Here is an 18,658-nt window from a genome sequence, read left to right as displayed (position 1 = left end):
GCAGCCACCATGCCACCGCTAATTTCTCCCAGACGCAGACGAACTTCACTGATGGGAGATGTACGAGTGCTCCCCGAACAGCAGACCAGATGTGAGGGCCCTGCCGCCACAGTCCTCACGGGCCACCGGCGACCTCACTCAGGCAACAGCAAGGCGAGAGAAGTGGAAGGCAGCGCGGTGGGTGGTGGCGCCTGCGGTCGCCCAGACTAAGCGACGTGGAGGCTCATGCAGTCGATGGCCTTGGGGAGACGAAGACATCCTTGCAGCCTAGCAGACCTCCCTCTTGGGACTTACCCCCCTTAATTTCACATCAACACACACTTACCACTATGGGCATAATTAAAAATGTGCCAAATGTCGGAGAGTTCTGCCGTGTGCTATGTTTTCATCTGATACGGAATTCTTCTAAAGAACTCAAAGTCCAATAGAATATCTACAGTTTTGATTAGGAGAAATTAAATGGCATGAATGTTGGATATTTACAACTAAATTTGTTGTCTCGTTTTGTGTTTTCACCTCAAGGGAAATTAACTCTCCATAGGGCCATTTAGATTGGCTTTAGTTCTCTTCGTTACATGATACGGTAGGGCACATATATCTAAAGAGAAAAAGGAGGAACCAGTAAATCATAATCTAAAAATATAGAAAAAGTGATGAACATGAACCGTAAGTGATTAGTGGTTACGATCTTTTTGAGATAGAAACATGGCACTTCGTCAACGAGCTCATCGTGTTGTTCTCCTTTACATGCACACTCCTTTGAGGGTATGGCAGTTTCACTCTATCTCCAAAACCATCTCAGTTGGTCACTGCAAACTTTATTGCCATATACAGATAGACACAAATATTCAAATTCGCCCATACCAAAATTGAGTTAGTTACGAGTCATCAAAATTTCTTGAACATCACTACATATTGAATATTTTCTGAAACACATCATAAGAAATGCCACAGGTGCCCTTATATATTGATTGACACTTTTACTTGTTTCCTTCACCAAGAACATCAGCCATGGATTTATCTGAGTCAATCATTATCGCACACAGGATATTTTTTAATTTATTGTTTAATATTGAGCGTACGCTCAGTACAAATACACCACATTTCAGGAGCCCCAGAGATTATTTAGATAGGTCTAAACACAAATGACACAAGGGACTTTAGAACATGCTGATACATCACATATATATAATGTCCTCCATATGTGTGGAAGGACATACATTTATGAACTTTGGGGAATGCAACCATGAACTAGTCAAGGATGAGGGCCGGGGTTCATTATGCGATTGATATCACTGATTGAAAAGACACGGCTTGAATCAACACTGGAATCCATCAGCTTCCTTCCAAGATTTACGCCCTTCATAAATCTTGTTTCTTCATTGCTTCCATATGAATTGACAAGCAAGGTGGTTTCTTCGGCCTTTGCTCCAAGAAAACTTGCATGATCAAAGTATGCCATTGTGCACATCATGTTCATCAAAATGAGTAGTGCCACAGTTGAAGGCTTCATCTGCTTGTATGTTGGATGCGTATGCGTTATGCTGCAATTTCTGACATAATTAGTACATGGAAATTATATTGAATCATACTGAAGAAAACTGATGAAGTATAGCTTACAAAAAAAGGACTCACCCAGTTAATTGATTAGTTGGAAATTTGTGTTGTTGATAACCAAGGATACACTGGGCACACTATATATAGCCATCTTAATAGAGAAGTAACTTTTTAGGTGAAGAGGACGCTCATGATGTTTTGCAACTGGGGGTGGAGGCTGGGGTGGGGGAGCTGCAAGCCATTACTTGATAAAAGGTTTTGGTGCATTATGTCGCACTAGTACAGAACCACCATCTAGTAGCTGGTTCTGTACCACCTACTATTCAAGAATTGGTTTCAGCAGTTGGCGTCAAGCGGTAGTGATAGCTTCTCTGCTATTGCTGCCTGGTCGAGGATATGGAGAATGGACATGCATCAGTGAGTCATGCCTAACAAGGTATGCATGAGGGTTTGCCAGTTTGGTCCTCAAAACTGAGCAAGGATGGTTTGGTGGTTTGTGCCTCAAAAGCATCTATGGTAGGTTTGATCTGTTTGGGCCTCAAAACCAGGAGTGACGAGTTCGAGGACATGTGACATCATCACAAAGCTTTTGTCGAGGTGAATCTTAGTCATGAAGACGGCAGGGTCCATCCTATGCACCGACAAGATATACAGCTTTACCCTTTGGTGTATTTAGGAGGAGACTAGGAGGCTCTTATTGTTGAGCTTTTTGCCATCTTAACTTTGATTACTGGCTTTCTTATATCTGAAATATGTGTTTCTCTCTATTTTCGGGGTTATTTGAGGGCAAATTTTTAGATCTATGTTAGATCCGATTTCCTAGTGTTTTGAGTGGTTTTGTGGGTCCTTGGAACTTGGTCAAGTCATGGCTTGAAGCCCATCTATAATCTCCAATGTTTCCTTCTTCAAAACCCCTTGTTTTTAGCCTCGTTTGATGAATTTCATGAACATCTTTGTGCTATTTTTTGGGAGATGTTCTTGATTGATATTTAGGTGGTATGTGGTCTTGGGAACATGCATATGCACTGCCCTCAATAGATTCACCTTAAGCATCTAAAAATCACCATTTTGAGGATTTCTGAAAAACTCCAAATTGAGGTATAGGGCTTTCGAAATTCCTGAGGAAGCTTTGATCTATTTGGCAAGATCTCTGGGTATATATTCAAAATGGGTTAGTGGAAGTGTTTGCAAAGTTTCATGATCTTTGGAGATCATTTATATTGAATTCAATTTCTTGTTGCAGAGGAGTTAGGTTGGAAAAAAACAACTGAGGCTGGTTTTCAAAACCAGCTAGCTAATCCAGTTTTTTGGATATGCTTCAATTGTGGTGATTTTTGGTGCCAATATTCTCTATTATGTTATAAGTCTCTCCACCAAATTTTATAACTTTTGGGTGTCAATTGGTTGGGTTTCGATATTTTTCTCGGAGAGTTGAAGGCTGAAATCTGCCAAACTAGCCTAAGCCGGTCTTTGCTATAAGTATTCAAATTCATCCTTTTTCACCTTTGACAGCTTCTGCATCTTTCTATCCTAGTTTTTTAGGATCCTTAAGTCCGTTTTGACTAAGAGATCTTGCTAGCCTACTCAAGAGGTTCGCATGGGATGCCTTCAGATATAGGCCCTGCTCTTTCATTCTTGAAAAGAGAAAAACTTGAGCCTCACCTCTTTCTAGTCGCCAATTTTGGACCTTCAGGTACATAGAGTGGTATATAGTGTCTGGTATCAAAAGTGAGGTATTATTATAACTTCACGAAGACTATAGGCTTGCCACTTACAAATTTGTGTACTACAGCCTAAACAGACCATATATGGCTCTAGCTTTTCATCAACTTAACCACAACTGAGTACATTTGATGAATTTGGACAGGGCACAGTATATTAAAAATCCAATGGAAAAGTGATTCAAATGAATTATTTATAACTTCTTAGGTAACTGTGACATGAGACAATGGAAGACCTTTATGAAAATAGCATCATGTCAGGCAAATCCTGGAATCACCTTGCTCACTTGGAAGTATGAATGGGCTGGAACTATAGGTGTTATATGTAGGCGAAAGATTGGTTTGCATTACCCGACAATAAAGGTACCATCTCCCAACTAGGGCAGTGGGTTTTGTGCATGCTCACCTCTCTATGAATAAGATCGTCATGAACACACCGAATATTTCTACACATCCGACAAACAAATAAGGCTGATGATATAATTATGTCACCCAATAACATGAAAACAACTTGATGGCATGCGCACTGAACAAATTTGTGTACTACAGCTATTAGCTAGTCTTTCTTGTTCTCTAAACAGACAAATGATATATTTGTATGGCTCTTGCTTTTTCAACTACTTAACAACAACTGAGTACATTTGAAGAATTTGGACAGGGCACAATGTATTTTAAAAAATCAATGGAAAAGTGATTCAAATGAATTATTTATAACTCCTTAGGTAGCTGTGACCTGAGTCAATGGAAAGACCTTTATGAAAATAGCATCGTGTCAGATAACAGACAAAGATGATAAGTAGTTTATCCTGGAATCACATTGGTCATTTGGAAGTATGAATGGGCTGGAACTATTGTTCTTATATGTAGGAGAAAGATTGGTTGGCATTACCTGACAATAAAAGAATCCTCTCCCAACTAGGGCAGTGGGTTTTGTGCACGCGCACTTCTCTCTGTGAATAAGAATCGTCATGAACGCACCGAATATCTCGGCACGTCCAACAAACAAATAAGGCTGATGATATAATTATGTCACCTAATAACATGAAAACAACTTGATGGCATGCGCACCGAACAAATTTGTGTATGCGCACTTCTCTCTGTGAACAAATTTGTGTATGTCACCCAATAACAAGACAAGAATCGTCTCCCAACTAGGGCAGTGGGTATTGTGCATGCACACTTCTCTCTGTGAATAAGAATTGTAACGAACGCACCGAATATTTTAACATGTCCGACAAACAAATAAGGTGGGTGATATAATTATGTCACCCAATAACATGAAAACAACTTGATGGCATGCACACCGAACAAATTCTTTGGATTTCTAGAACTATATGGATTTTTATATTCATTCATATATATGATTTCGCAAACTGTCTAGTAAATGCATGCCAATCATATTTCCTAAAAAATAATTCTTCCTTTCTTGTACACAACACAAACATATTTCATACTACTACTCTGTCATTTTAGCGGATTATACCTATCTCTAAAACTTAGATTCCACAAATAATAAAAAAACGAGATCCAACCTAGTAGGAACTAGGTGATTTTTCATTAAGACGAGAAATAGGCACCCAAACTCAGTTCTAGAGAGGACTTGAACCTGGGTGGTTGGGTGCATGACCACACCTCCCGCCCAACCAGTTGAGCTAGGCTCACTTCCTGTTCCACAAATAATAATGCTTGCCTTTCTTTTGGCACATAGGAGATGTGCATAACTCAGAAATATATCATGAAAACGAAGAAAATTCCGTGGCCAAACTCTAATTATGATAGTCTTCTAATAAGAACAACCTTAGATTAGAAGATGTTAGTATCAGCATGCCAAATTATATATTGATCACAGTAAACTGTGTATGCCGTTCCATAATCTCTACAGCCAATGCGGCCGTCTGCTGCATACATATAGCTTGATGACATCATGAAGTATTCCAATTGATGTGGTTTAGGGTTGTCGACAAGTTCTGGCTGTCCTCACTTTGGAGCAATTTTATCGCCACCTTTGAGCCAAGTCAGTGTTCACGGGTCTTCTTGAAATTGATGGGGCAATGCCTGCAGAAGAAGCAGATCGGGCAGAACTTTAGTATTCAGACAACCATGTCAGTTTTACAGAGAAAACAGGATTTTTGTTCAGGCAACCCAAAAGTAGACAAAAGTGTTACCATGATTACCTCTAAATTTCTATCAGCTAAAACTGTAGACTATGGGCTTTCACTAATGCAATTAGAACACCATGATTTTCACAAGCATAGCTATGGCTTTGCTGCCTTAGCCGCAAGAGAATTATTTCTTTTGATGTAAGATACCACCTGGGGAAAGACCAACCTCATAAAAAATAAGATCACTCACTAGAATAGTCATCTAGTACGATAGACGAATTACTAAATGATAAATTTTCTTCTCTGAAACACTAACATATATCAAATCAAGCAACTTCCAAGTGATAAGATTTTTTTCTTATAATATGTTGAACAGTATGCTTACTTGGTATGGTGTTTGGATCCATATCCTGCGAACTAAACTTTAGCCTTGTCACATCGGATCTTTAGATACCAATTAGGAGTACTAAACATAGGCTAATTACAAAACTAATTACACAGATAGGGGCTAATTTGAGAGACGAATCTATTAAGTATAATTAGTCCATGATTTGACAATGTGGTGCTACAGTAACATGTGCTAATCATGAATTAATTAGGCTTAATAGATTCGTCTCGCTAATTAGTCTACTCATGTGCAATTAGTTTTATAATTAGCTCATGTTTAGTCCTTCTAATTCGCATCTGAATGTCCGATGTGACGCGAACTAAACTTAGCCCGTGGATGGATTTGTTCCTTACGCAATAATGATAACATCTATTTTAGATGTTTTGTTTGTAAGACAATCAAGGTTTGAGCAAGTATTTAGCTCGACAAACATGGCATGCAGTAAACAGTAATACGACACCCTTCTATGTCTTCTTATCGTCACTACTAATATTTCCTACATATACAATCAGTATTTGCAAATATTATACCTTTGCTGCATTTCTAGTATGTTGGGTAATTGACGAGAGTCTAACATAGGGATATGTTAAGTCTCCAGGAAAGAGGAAGCCGACCGACGGACCTGACCGATCCCATAGATCGCTTAGGGGCTATACTCATCAGGTACGCTCTCGTGTACCCTCTGGAAGGAGTCAGGGCGAGCCTGAGCGCACCACCGCTGCCAGCACTCAAGGCTCGCATGCACCCTCGCAAAATTTCATTGTCTTATTTCAAATTATTATTATTATTCTAATTGTGAAAACAGAACGTGATGTAGAGGCAAAGTAAATGCTATTCACGATGGCTAAAGGTTCCTTCATAAAGAACTTCATCCATGGATTTATCTGAGTCATTTATTATCGCACATAGGACATCTGTTTATTGATTAATATTGAGCGTATGCTCAGGGCAAGCAAATTACACAGCATTTCTTGAGCCCCAGAGATTATTTAGATATAGGTCTAAACCCAGAACCTGCTGATGCAACATACCGTGTCTATAGTATGTAGGATGTCCTGCATATGCGTGGAACGACATACATTTATGAACTTTAGGGAATGTATGCAGCCACTAATGATGAGCTGGGGGTTGTTCATTAGGCCATTGATTGTTGAGATAGGAAACCAGCGGTGTGAATTATCAGTACTGTGAATCAGCTTCCTTCCAAGATTTATGCCTTTCATAAAGCTCGTTCCTTCATTGTTTCCAAACGAATTCGCCAGCATGGTGGTTTCTACAGCCATTGTTCCAAGAAAACTTGCATGATCAAAGTATGAAATAATGCACATCATGTTCACCAAAATGAGCAGTGCCACCATTGCAGGCTTCATCTGCGAAGATGATGGATGCCTACGTGTTATGCTTCAATTTCTGACACAATGAATGGAAATTATATTGAATCCTACTGAAAAAAAAATCGTACCTCACAAAAGGAAAATGGCTCACCCCAAGTAGCTGATAATTGGAGACTTGTGTTGTTTATAACTAAAGATACACCAGGCACGCTATATATAGCCATATTAATAGAGAAGTAACTGTTGAGGTGAAGAGGACACTCATGATGTTGAGCAATTGGGGTTAGGGGTTGGGGAACTGCGAGCCATTACTTGATATATTGGTCTTGGCACACTATTTTGCACTTCAAAGTCACTACTATTGCAAAAATTGGTTTTGGCAATCGGCAAGTGGTAGTGATAGCTCCTGCTATTGCTGCCAGGTCATGAACTAGCAGTTTCGGAGGTCCATCCCACGCCGTAGCAGCACCCTTCCGCACCCGGCGTATGAAGACCATAGACTAGAACCCCAAACCGACTTGTACCCGACATACCTCGGAATATAAGAGGAGGGTCGGCTTCTAGAGAAAGGGAAACGAACCCAGAACAGAATAGTAGCAAACCGAGAGGAACACCAGGGAGTTCCTCCCCGGCTACCTAGCTAGAGAAGGCCGGTTCCTTACTCGCTGCGGAAGAACACCACCGCCGACGAGCCATAGGATAGCACCGAGCAATCCCCTGCCAAACTCTCATTCTCCTTCATTGTAACCCCCTGACTTGGGTGCTTCTGAATACGAAGAACACCTCCCTGCTGGACGTAGGGCCTCGATAGCCCGAACCAGGATATCTCCCTTGTGTTTTTGAGTACCCGAGCTACCGGAGACCCACACATCAACTTCCGATGAACAACCATGATGCTTGCCGCGGTTATGAACCCGTGACAGGAGACATAAAATTTGGTAGCGAGAAGTAGCAATAATTTAACAGAAATTGCAAGATTGAAAAGTAGTTTGGATCTTCCATCAGGTTGAGGTAACTATCGATTTGGTAGAGAACGACACACCGATCCGGCTTCAGATCACAAAGCCTCGAACCGTGCAACCTTAGCACCACGTCTCCTATGGTTATCAACTGTGTCAAAATCCAGCTGACCTCATCAAGAAGGCTAATCCCTGCTGTGAATCGAAGAACACAAGCAAGAACAAGATAAAACGCAACTCAATTGAAGTGAATTATTAGAGTACAAATAAAGAAAAGGAGCCAATTTGATGTAGATTTTTGGAGAAGCATGATGGCTTCAAATGATTAATAGGGCCAAGGCACAGAGTTATATGGTGACTCAAATCCTAGTTGGACTAGGAATCCCGAGATCTTTGCTATAAGGGCTCCTACTTGTGTATGTATAGGACCTTGGAGGGGCCTGTATATATAAACAATAAGATAGAGGTCGTCGTATGTATCAACCAAGCCAATATAAAGGTCTCATCTCTAATGCTTGTGTAGGGCAAAAAATCAGAGGGTGGAGGGGAGATGTCAAAAGGATAGGCTTTGACACTTCTATCGCACCAGATTCTTGTTTTAGAGTAAGAATCAGATACTCCTATAGAGTCAAGTAGGGTTACGAGAGAGTGATAATCACTTGCACTCTTTTAGGAGTTGAGCTTTTAAAAGTTATATGATCCCCTCTCTGTCAAAATTCTAATATTTTATCGTTCTTGATACAGTATGGTGTAAACTTATGTTATATACTTGTAATATTTTATTAAAAAAATCTATGCTTCTAGTGCACAGATGCAGAGGTAGTATCAGATTGGAACACGTGGCCTAACTTTTGTTAGATAATCTACTGCTACCTTGTGTGAACACACAGCAGGGGACGGCGGCGTCGAAAAGGTTCCCTGCTGTGATACTATAGCCACTGCAGGTGCAGGCACCAAACGGCTCATCTGCAGCACTGTAGCCACATGCAGAGGCCGACGCAGAGTTAGCCCTGCTGTGTTATCTAGTCACTGTTGCAGCATGACAGCTGTACTAGGACTAGATGAATAGAGTTGTATAAATAGACTGCCACAAGCAACTCAGTAAAGAGAGTTCAGATTTGCCATCTCCTATACATGGCTCTGGCCAATGCTGGTGCCTATACTATGTGTGTATGCTCTGTTCTCCCTCTTCTTCAACGTCTAGCCATAGTGTGTGGGAACGGACAACGCATGTTCATGGTCGGCTTAGCTAGTAGGTGCTCGGTAAGACTGGTGAGTGGTTCACTCACCTGAGCCGGTGATCCTGTGGGCTAACAAGTGGTATCAGAGCCGTACAAGCGCCATCGTTGAACTAACCGCTGGTGATGGCGAATGGTTCAGAGATGGGCGACGGCAATGGCACTGCTGTGGCTGCCCAGCCACGACCGGAGGTCGTTGTTCGCATGGTGTGGGAGGTCAGCGGTACCAGTTGGCCGACGTTGACTTGCAACAACTATGGAGAGTGATCGGTGACCATGAAGGTCAACCTCAGAGCCCGATGGCTCTGGAATGCTATTGACAAGGGCACCGACAATGAAGAAGATGACATGTCAGCATTGGAGGCTATCCTCGCTGCTGTGTCGGCGGAGTACAGGGAGCCATTGGGGGCGAAGAGCTCTGCTAAGGAGGCATGGGAGGCTATTGCGGTGATGCACGTCGGTTCTGACTGCGCAAAGAAGGCGACGGCCCAACTTCTGAAGCAGGAGTACGCCAACCTCAAGTTCAAGGATGGTGAAACAGTGGAGGACTTCTCCCTCCGCCTACAGACGCTCATCAGCAAGCTGAAGAGCCACGGCGTCACCATCGATGAAGAGGAGGCGGTCTCCAAGTACCTCCACTCCATGCCGGCAAAGTACATCCAGATCGCTCTCTCCATAGAGACGATGCTGGACTTGTCCACCCTCACCATTGACGAGCGGTCTGCGGGCGGTGGACGAGCGCCTAGAGCAGGCGACAACAACGAAGGACAACAACAAACTGCTGTTGATAGAAGAGGAGTGGGCTGCTCGGAGGAACTCTGGGAAGGTAGCCTCCTCCAGCTGCGGTGGCAATGGCAAGCGCCGCGGCAAGGCTTCTTCGGAGAAGAAGAAGCAGGTTGACCCCAATTCCTATCGGTGTTGTGGAAAGATGGGCCATTGGGCATGGTAGTGTGCAAGCAGGAGAAGAAGGCTCAGGCTCATCTAGCACAAGCTGATGATGAGGATAAGGCCACTATCCTGATGGCGGCGTTCTGTGCACTGCATGACGTCGAGGCCAAGGAGAAGGTAGAGGCGACAACGGTGGAAGGACCTGGGAAGGCCATGAAAACTGTCAACCTCAACGAACCACGCGCCCAAGTCCACCTCAGATGTGTGGGTGCCGACCAGGAGCAGCTATGGTATCTAGACTCTGGTGCCAGCAACCACATGACGGGCTCCAAGGCATCCTTCTTCGAGCTCGACGATGATGTTACCAGTATGTTGAAGTTTGGTGATGGCTCAAGGGTGGCTATTGAAGGGCATGGAACCATCATCTTCAGGTGCCAGAACGGGGAGCACTGTGTGCTAACTGATGTATATTATATCCTATAGCTATGTTCCAGCATCATCAGCATTGGTCAGCTGGATGAGCACGGTAGCAAGGTACTGATCAAGGATGGAGTCCTTAGGATCAGGGACCGGGAGCAGTGACTTCTTACTAAGGTGAAGAGGTCCCTGAATAGGTTGTACCTACTCGACCTAAAGGTAGAGCAACCGGTGTGCCTGGCGGCAAGGCACACCGAGGAACCATGGATGTGGCATGCCCGGTTTGGACATCTCAGCTTCGACGCGCTTGGTCGGCTGGAAAAGATAGTCCGAGGGCTACCTCACATCAAGCACGAAGGCGAGCTGTGTGACAGCTGCCTAGCCGGGAAGCAGAGGAGGCTACCATTCCCAAAGGCAGCCAAGTATCGCGCGAAGGACGCTCTTGAGCTCATCCATGGCGACCTCTGCGGGCCAATCACGCCAGCTACAAACGGTGGTTGGCGGTACTTCCTCCTACTCATGGATGATTGCAGTCGCTTCATGTGGCTGCAACTCCTGACGAGCAAGCATGAAGCGGTGGCAGTGATCAAGAAGTTCAAGATGCGCACGGAGGCCAAGAGCGGCAGAAGCTCCACATGCTGAGGACTAATCGAGACGACGAATTCACTTCGGTGGAGTTTGCTGCGTACTGCGTAGATCAGGGTGTGGTGTGACACCACACCGCGCCATACATGCCACAACAGAATGGCATGGTGGAGAGACGGAACCAGACAGTGGTCGGCATGGCTCGATCCATGATGAAGGCCAAAGGCATGTCGGCAAGGTTCTAGGGTGAGGCAGTGACCACATCGGTGTTCATCCTCAACCGCGCTCTGACAAAGGCCCTGACGGGCAAGATGCCATTCGAAGCTTGGTATAGGCGCAAGCCGAGCGTGTCCATCCTCTGGACATTCGGCTGCATCGGCCACGTCAGGAAGACGAAGCCGATCCTCAACAAGCTGGAGGACAGGAGCACACCGATGGTGTTCCTAGGCTACGTGGAGGGTACCAAGGAGTACCGGCTCTATGACCCACGTGGAGACAATGGTACTTGTCTCGTGCGATGTCATGTTCAACGAGAAGGCGGCTTGGGACTAGAGTAGTCCCAGCATGGGGGAAGTTGGCAGCTTCACCAAGCACCTTCGTCATCGAGCACCTAGTCATCCACGGTGGTGGAGACGCTAGGGAACAGGTGCCAAGCACTCTAGGAGGAGTGCCGAGTACTCCAGCGGTAGAGTCGAGCACTCCTAGGGTAGTGTCGAGCACTTCAGGAGGGATGCTGAGCACTCCGGGAGGAGTGATGAGCACTCCTAGAGGGATGCCAAGCACGCCAAGAGTGGTGCTGGGAGGTTTTGCAGTGGTGGCGACCAGTCCAAGATGGGTGCCGAGCACTTCCGTAGCAGAGCCAAGAGGTCTTGTAGTGGTGTCGACCACTCCTAGACTAAGGCTGAGCACTCCTACAGTTGTGCCGAGCACTGCAGGAGTTATGACGAGCTAGTCCAGAAGTAGTGCCGAGCACTGCAACCAAGGTGCCGAGCACTCCAGGTGCTATGCAGAGCACTCAGGCAGAACATGGAACTCCATCAACACTGATCGAGTTCGCCTGACCTCCAAGTGACATCACCGATTTCGTGGATGCCTTCCACGAAGGTGAGGAGGTGCGGTTCCATAGACTGGACAACATTGTCGGTGGCACAGGGCCCTCAGGCCTGGCTAGTCGACTGCTCAATGACGCAGAGCTGCTAGTCATTAGTGCTGAGGAATCACCCACATTCGCGCTAGCCAAGCACAATGGAAACTAGTGATGGGCGATGCTGGAGGAGATGAAGGCGATCAAGGAAAATGAGACATGGTAGCTCATCGATCCACCTCCTAGGATGCCGTCCGATCAGCCTGAAGTGGGTGTACAAGGTTAAGCGGGACGAGCTCGGTGCCATTGTCAAGCACAAGGCACACCTCGTCACCCGAGGCTTTGTTCAGCGTGAGGGCATAGATGTCGAGGAGGTCTTTGCGCCAGTAGCATGCATGGAGTCTGTCCATTTGCTACTAGCTTTGGCAGCAGCAAAGGACTAGCACGTCCATCACTTGGACGTTAAATTCGGCCTTCCTAATGGTGAGCTGGCGGAGACGGTCTTCGTTAGGCAACCTCTAGGTTTCGCCATCAAGGGAGAGGAGCACAGGGGGCTCCTGACTGCGTATGGCGCTCTACGGGCTGCGGTAGGCCCCACGAGCATGGAACGCCAAGCTTGACACCATACTGGGCGAGCTTGGGTTTTAGAGGTGCACAACTGAGCACGCGCTCTACACGCTGGCGACAGGGGGAAGGAGGAGCTCATCGTCGGCGTGTATGTGGATGACTTAATCGTCACCGGTGCGCGCACGGAGGACATCAACAGCTTCATGTGTGAGATGGCGGCTCATTTTTGAATGAGCGATCTCGGCGCACTCTCCTACTACCTCAGCATCGAGGTGAGACAGCGGAAGGAGGAACTCACGCTCGGTCAGAGCGCATATGCCTCCAAGCTGTTGGAGAGAAGCTGCATGGCTGAGTGCAAGCCATGCGTGACTCCGATTGAGGAGTGGCTGAAGCTGACAAAGGCCAACACCGCGGTGAATGTGGATGCAACACTCTACCGGAGCATCGTCGGTGGTCTGCGCTACCTAGTCCACATGAGGCCGGACATTACGTTCGCCGTGGGCTATGTCAGTCGCATCATGGAGGATCCCAGAGAGGATCACTGGGCTGTAGTGAAGCGGCTACTGCGCTACATCAAGGGGACGGTAGATTAGGGGATCACCTTCCCAAAGACCGACGGGAGTTGGCTGTAGCTCACTATGTTCAGCAATGCAGACATGGCGGGGGACATCGACAGACGACGGAGCACCTCTGGAGCGCTTGTCTTCCTCGGGTCGGCCCCAATTTTATGGTTGTCGCTGAAACAGAAGGTGGTGGCGCTATCTATGTGCGAGGCAGAGTACGTAGCAGCGGCCACAGCGACGTACCAGCGTGGAAGCTCACCCACCAGCACTGATGGTGGACAACCAGCCCGCCATCGCCCTCATGAAGAATCTGATTTTGCACGACCGGAGCAAACACATCGACGTGAAGTTTCACTTCCTCAGGGACTGTGTCGATGGAGGGCAAATCATCATCGAGTTCGTCGAAACTGGTCGGCAACTCGCAGACGTCCTCACCAAGCCGCTCAGACGTCTTCAGTTCACAGAGCTGAAGGAGATGATCGGCATGGAGGGGGTACAAGGGTTAGCAGTAGGATTAGAGAAAGAATGGTTAGATAATCTACTGCTAGCTTGTGTGAACACACAACAGGGGAAGGCGGCACCGAAATGGCTCCCTGCTGTGATATTGTAGCCGTTGCAGGTGCAGGCGCCGAACGGCTCACCTGCAGCACTGTAGCCACATGCAGAGGCCGGCGCAGAGTCAGCCCTGTTGTGTTATCTAGTCACTGTTGCAGCATGGCAGCTGTACTAGGACTAGATGGATAGAGTTGTATAAATAGATTGCCATGGCAACTCAGTAAAGAGAGTTCAGATTTACCATCTCCTATACAGGGCTCCGGTCAATGCTGGTGCCTGTACTATGTGTGTATGCTCTGTTCTCCCTCTTCATCAACCTCTAGCCATAGTGTGTGGGAACGGACAACGCTTGTTCGTGGTCGGCTTAGCTAGTGGGTGCTCGGCAACACTAGCGGGTGCTCGGCAACACTGGTGAGTGGTTCACTCACCTGAGCAGGTGATCGTGTGGGCTAACAACTTTCGCTTCACCGACAAAGTCCATGCCGCAATTTCCATTCAAAGCTTCTTTGGCTTTCTGCATTACTTACTGCATATGAGATTTCAAAGCCTGAAAAAAGCATGTTGGTTGTTACAGGCTTTAGCAGTGCCTCTGTTATTTATGATTGTCGACATGAACCACGTAGACACAATAACAGATAAATGAACATACCACCCATTTCCCAAGGTACACCCGAAAGGAACAAAATGATTAGCAGTAGCATGTCACAGCGACCAGAGGGCAGGAAAAGGGTGTCTACATATATGCTGATTGCTGAACGTGCTCATTTGAATGCCAAAAAGGCAAAAAAGTCTACCTTCCATCCTTTTTCGATTTTGAAACCAGAAGCTTTATTCTCGAGACAAGAATGCCACAGCTGTCAGTACAACAGCCATTCTGTACATATTTATAAAGCACAGTTATATGTTTATGGTATTGAGCGACAAAATAAACAGTCAATCAAAAACCTGCTGTCGTTGTTTCCATTTCTCCCCCTCCAGCTTCTTCCAGGACTCAAGAGTAATGTCATTATTGATCAATATATATGGTGTTATTCACATTTCAAGGAGTCTACCGTTATTCACATTTCCAAGGTTCGCTCTCCGCATTCCTAAATCAGCTTGCCCAAATTTGTTGCATCCGGCCATGTTGCATCATCTGGCCAGGGTGTCACAAGCCATGGATGGAAGGTTAGAATTAAGAGGCTTTCACTACGATTGAGGTGGTATATAGTGCACGGTATCACAAGCGATTTATCTTTTATTATACACAAAAAATTATGGCAATTTTGTAATAAAAATGTTGCACATAGACCATAGCTTAACTACTAATATTTGCTAAAAACGCACTAAGCCTTAGGTTGTGAAAAAATGCAGTGGGCAGGGGACTGTTCCATGGGGTAGTCGTGGCCGTGGGCTCCTAACATAGATTTAGGATACGTGTGCATGCGCCATCATCCAACACATGCTAAGTCATTTGATGAAATAATAGTAGTCACAAGAATTTGGATAGGGCACAATGTATATTTAAAATCAATGGAGAAGCGATTCAAAAGAATTGTCGTTAATGATATTTTATTGAGCTGTGACCTGGGACAATGGAAGAGGTTTGAAAAATGAGATATTCCAGACAAATAGATGAAGATGTTTAGTAGTTTATCTTGTAATCACCTTCCTAGATTGGAAGTATGGATGGCTACAACTATAGGTGCATCTAGGAGAAAGATTGGTTGTCATTACCCGACAATAAGAGTATCAGTTTCCCAATTAGGGTAGTGGGTTTTGTGCATGCGCACTTCTCTTTGTGAATAAGAATCGAGTGCACCCACAGAATATTTTGATACATCTGACACACAAATAAGACAGATAATATAATTATGTCGCCAATAACATGCTATCAACTTGATGGCACATGCACCAAACACACTTTCGATGTCTATAACTTTATGGAAGTACTTGTCATTCGTTTACCCGTTTATGCATATGTATATATATTGTTTACTATTCCCCTATATTTCAACATATAACGCATGGTTTCCACCAGCGAGGACCAGAAAAATAGACTTTGCCATATAGTTCCTTCAATAATATAGATTCCAAACAACAAATTCATAACCACAAAAAGGTCCATTAAAATGTTAATCCAATGATATTTTCCACATTACAAATTTTATATATCATGTGAGAATAATTTCTAGGTTAATATTATGGGTTTCGAATAAAAAACTAGCACTACTACAGATTTGGACATTACTGCCGCATTTGTTAGAACCGACAGTGATGTACCTTCACTGTGGGTTCCGAGCTTGAAAATTAGAAAATGATTGGGGCTGAGCTAAAACCGGCAGTGAAGGACCACATCACTGCCGATTTGTGGCTTGCACCGACAGTGAGTTGGCGGCCACTTATCACTGTCGGTTCTAACCAAGAGCCGACAATGATTTAATGCTATCACTATCGGTTCGAGCCAAGAACCAATGGTGATAAAATAGCAGTACAAAAAGCTAGCACTGTCCTCTCCTTCCTCCTCTCTTCCATCCTAAGCACAGAGGAGCGCGTTTGGGCTGCTCCCTCCATTGTTGCGGCTGCTCTTCACAGTGAAGCTAGCTCTTGGATTTGGAAGAATGGCTTGATCTTTTTGCTTTAAGGTTAGTAACAAGCATCCACTCCTTTGATTTTATTGCTTAATTGGCGTTGTTTTGATGGCTACATTGCTTGATTCTCATTCTAGTCCTTTCTCCATTCTAGAGAGCACTTTTTCAATTGGACTTTGTGCAAGGCTTAGCAAGCAAATTGTGGTGAATCCATCATCCAAAAGGTTGGTGTCTTTGAACACATTTAAAATCCTAGCTAATTACATGGTGGTCAAGATCATTGTTAGTATGTGATGCTATAATTAGTTCTTAATAAGAGTAGAGTAGATTCTTTTATAATTTTGGTGAGCAAACTAATCCATGTATCACCTACCAACACGTTGTTTGGAGCTATATTGTTGTTCATGGTCATGTCTCCAATTTTAGTCTTTTTTTTAAAAAAAATTAGTGTCTCCATTTTTATGTGGCATCGAGTAGAATAATTGTTTTTCATTATTGTGCAATAATTGTTTTTAATGGTGCTACTATTTTCAATTTATATGGCCGAGGCTACCAATTTCAATATTCCATTAATTAGTGTGCAATAATGTTTTCCAAAAATGGGGTGACTAAATTAAAGAAGTGTAGAATAAATTGTTGTTTCGAGCAACAACTTGAAGCTCCACTTGTTATTAATTTCTCTGTAATTACTGTCTCAATATTTTGTTGTGTAGAGATCGATCGAGAGTGGATGTATGGGTCCCGAACGGACAAGCGGTACATGGTTGGCGTCGACAAGTTTCTCACCGATGCCAAAGCCCATGCTGGGAATGGGAACCCTATCTTCTGCCCATGCAAAGATTACATGAATCAAAGGAAATGGGCTCAAATTGAGTCTGTACTGAATGCACTTGGTTACTAGGGGGTTCATGCCAAACTATATGATATGGACTATGCATGGCGAGGTTGGTGTGAATGTTCCGTAGGAAAACAATGATGATGTGGCCATGCCTGATGTGGCCATGCCTGACATAGCCATCCACTATGCTGACGAGAAACCTAGTGTCAACATGGAATATATGGCCACAGTTAATGATGTGTTTAGAAACACGCTAGCTGACGACACCAAGGATAAAGATAGCATTTGTCAGCTGCTATGTAATGTAGGGACCGGATGTCTTAGTGAAAGACAACTAAGCTATAGAAAATGAGACAAGATGGCAAAACACCATTGTATAATAATTATCCAATGAGCAAATTGGAAGCCAACATCATGCTATTAGAGTTCAAATCGACAGATGGATTGAGCGATAAAGGCTTCGATCAGTTGTCAGGTATAATAAGGAAAATGCTCTAAAAACAAACGAGTTGCCAGAAAAGACATACCTAGCCAAGCAAATAATCTACCCCATCGGCCTCGAGGTTGAAAAAATCCACACGTGTTCCAATGATTGCATATTGTACCATGGAGACGAATACAAAGACTTAGATGCATGCCCCAAGTGTGAAGCTCCATGACACAAGGAAGGGCCATCAGATGAGGGTACCAAGACCAGAGAACGTCCCATGAAGGTCGTTTGGTATTTCTCTATAGCTCCCCAGGTGCATAGGCTATTTGCATGTGCAAAGTCAGCCAAGCTGTTGCGTTGGCATGGCAAAGAGCGTAACAAAGATACAATGACAAGGCACCCCGCTAATGGGAAGGACTGGAGGACAATCAATACTGTGTTCTATAAGAACATCGGTGGAGAGGTAAGGCACCTTGGTTTGGTTTGATCATAGATGGGATGAATCCTTTCGACTAGGTTAGAAGCAATCATAGCACCTAGCCAGTGACGCTCTATATATACAACCTTCCACCTTAGCTCTGTATGAAGCGGTCGTACATTCAGATGCCACTACCGATCCAAGGGCCAAGACAACCTAGGAATGACATCGATGTGTTTCTGGAACCAGTGATCGAGGAACTAGTGGAGATGTTTGAAAAGGGTGTGGAGGATGTTTGGGATGAGTACAAAAAGGAACATGTCATGATCAAGGCAGTACTTATCGCTACAATCACCGACCTGCTAGGTCAAGGTTGCTTGTTCGGAGAGAAGACAAAAGGCTATACTGGATGTGTCGAGTGCTTAGATGACACCGATGCTGGTA

General features: G+C 44.6%; 1 long non-coding RNA gene across 1 annotated transcript; it reads right to left on the bottom strand.

Moving 5' to 3' along the window:
- Positions 1-1,033: 1,033 nt before the first annotated feature.
- On the bottom strand, positions 1,034-1,758 carry LOC136495250 (uncharacterized). Its single transcript, XR_010768945.1, has 2 exons — positions 1,636-1,758; positions 1,034-1,544 (listed from the first exon to the last, which is right to left on the bottom strand). It is a non-coding gene; the product is annotated as an uncharacterized lncRNA (long non-coding RNA).
- Between the last annotated feature and the right edge of the window lie 16,900 nt (positions 1,759-18,658).

The sequence above is a fragment of the Miscanthus floridulus genome, chromosome 12 (genome assembly GCF_019320115.1).
Source record: "Miscanthus floridulus cultivar M001 chromosome 12, ASM1932011v1, whole genome shotgun sequence".
Taxonomy (NCBI): domain Eukaryota; kingdom Viridiplantae; phylum Streptophyta; class Magnoliopsida; order Poales; family Poaceae; genus Miscanthus; species Miscanthus floridulus.
The sequence above is the reverse complement of the archived record's forward strand: the minus strand, read 5'-3'. Positions and strand labels throughout refer to the sequence as shown.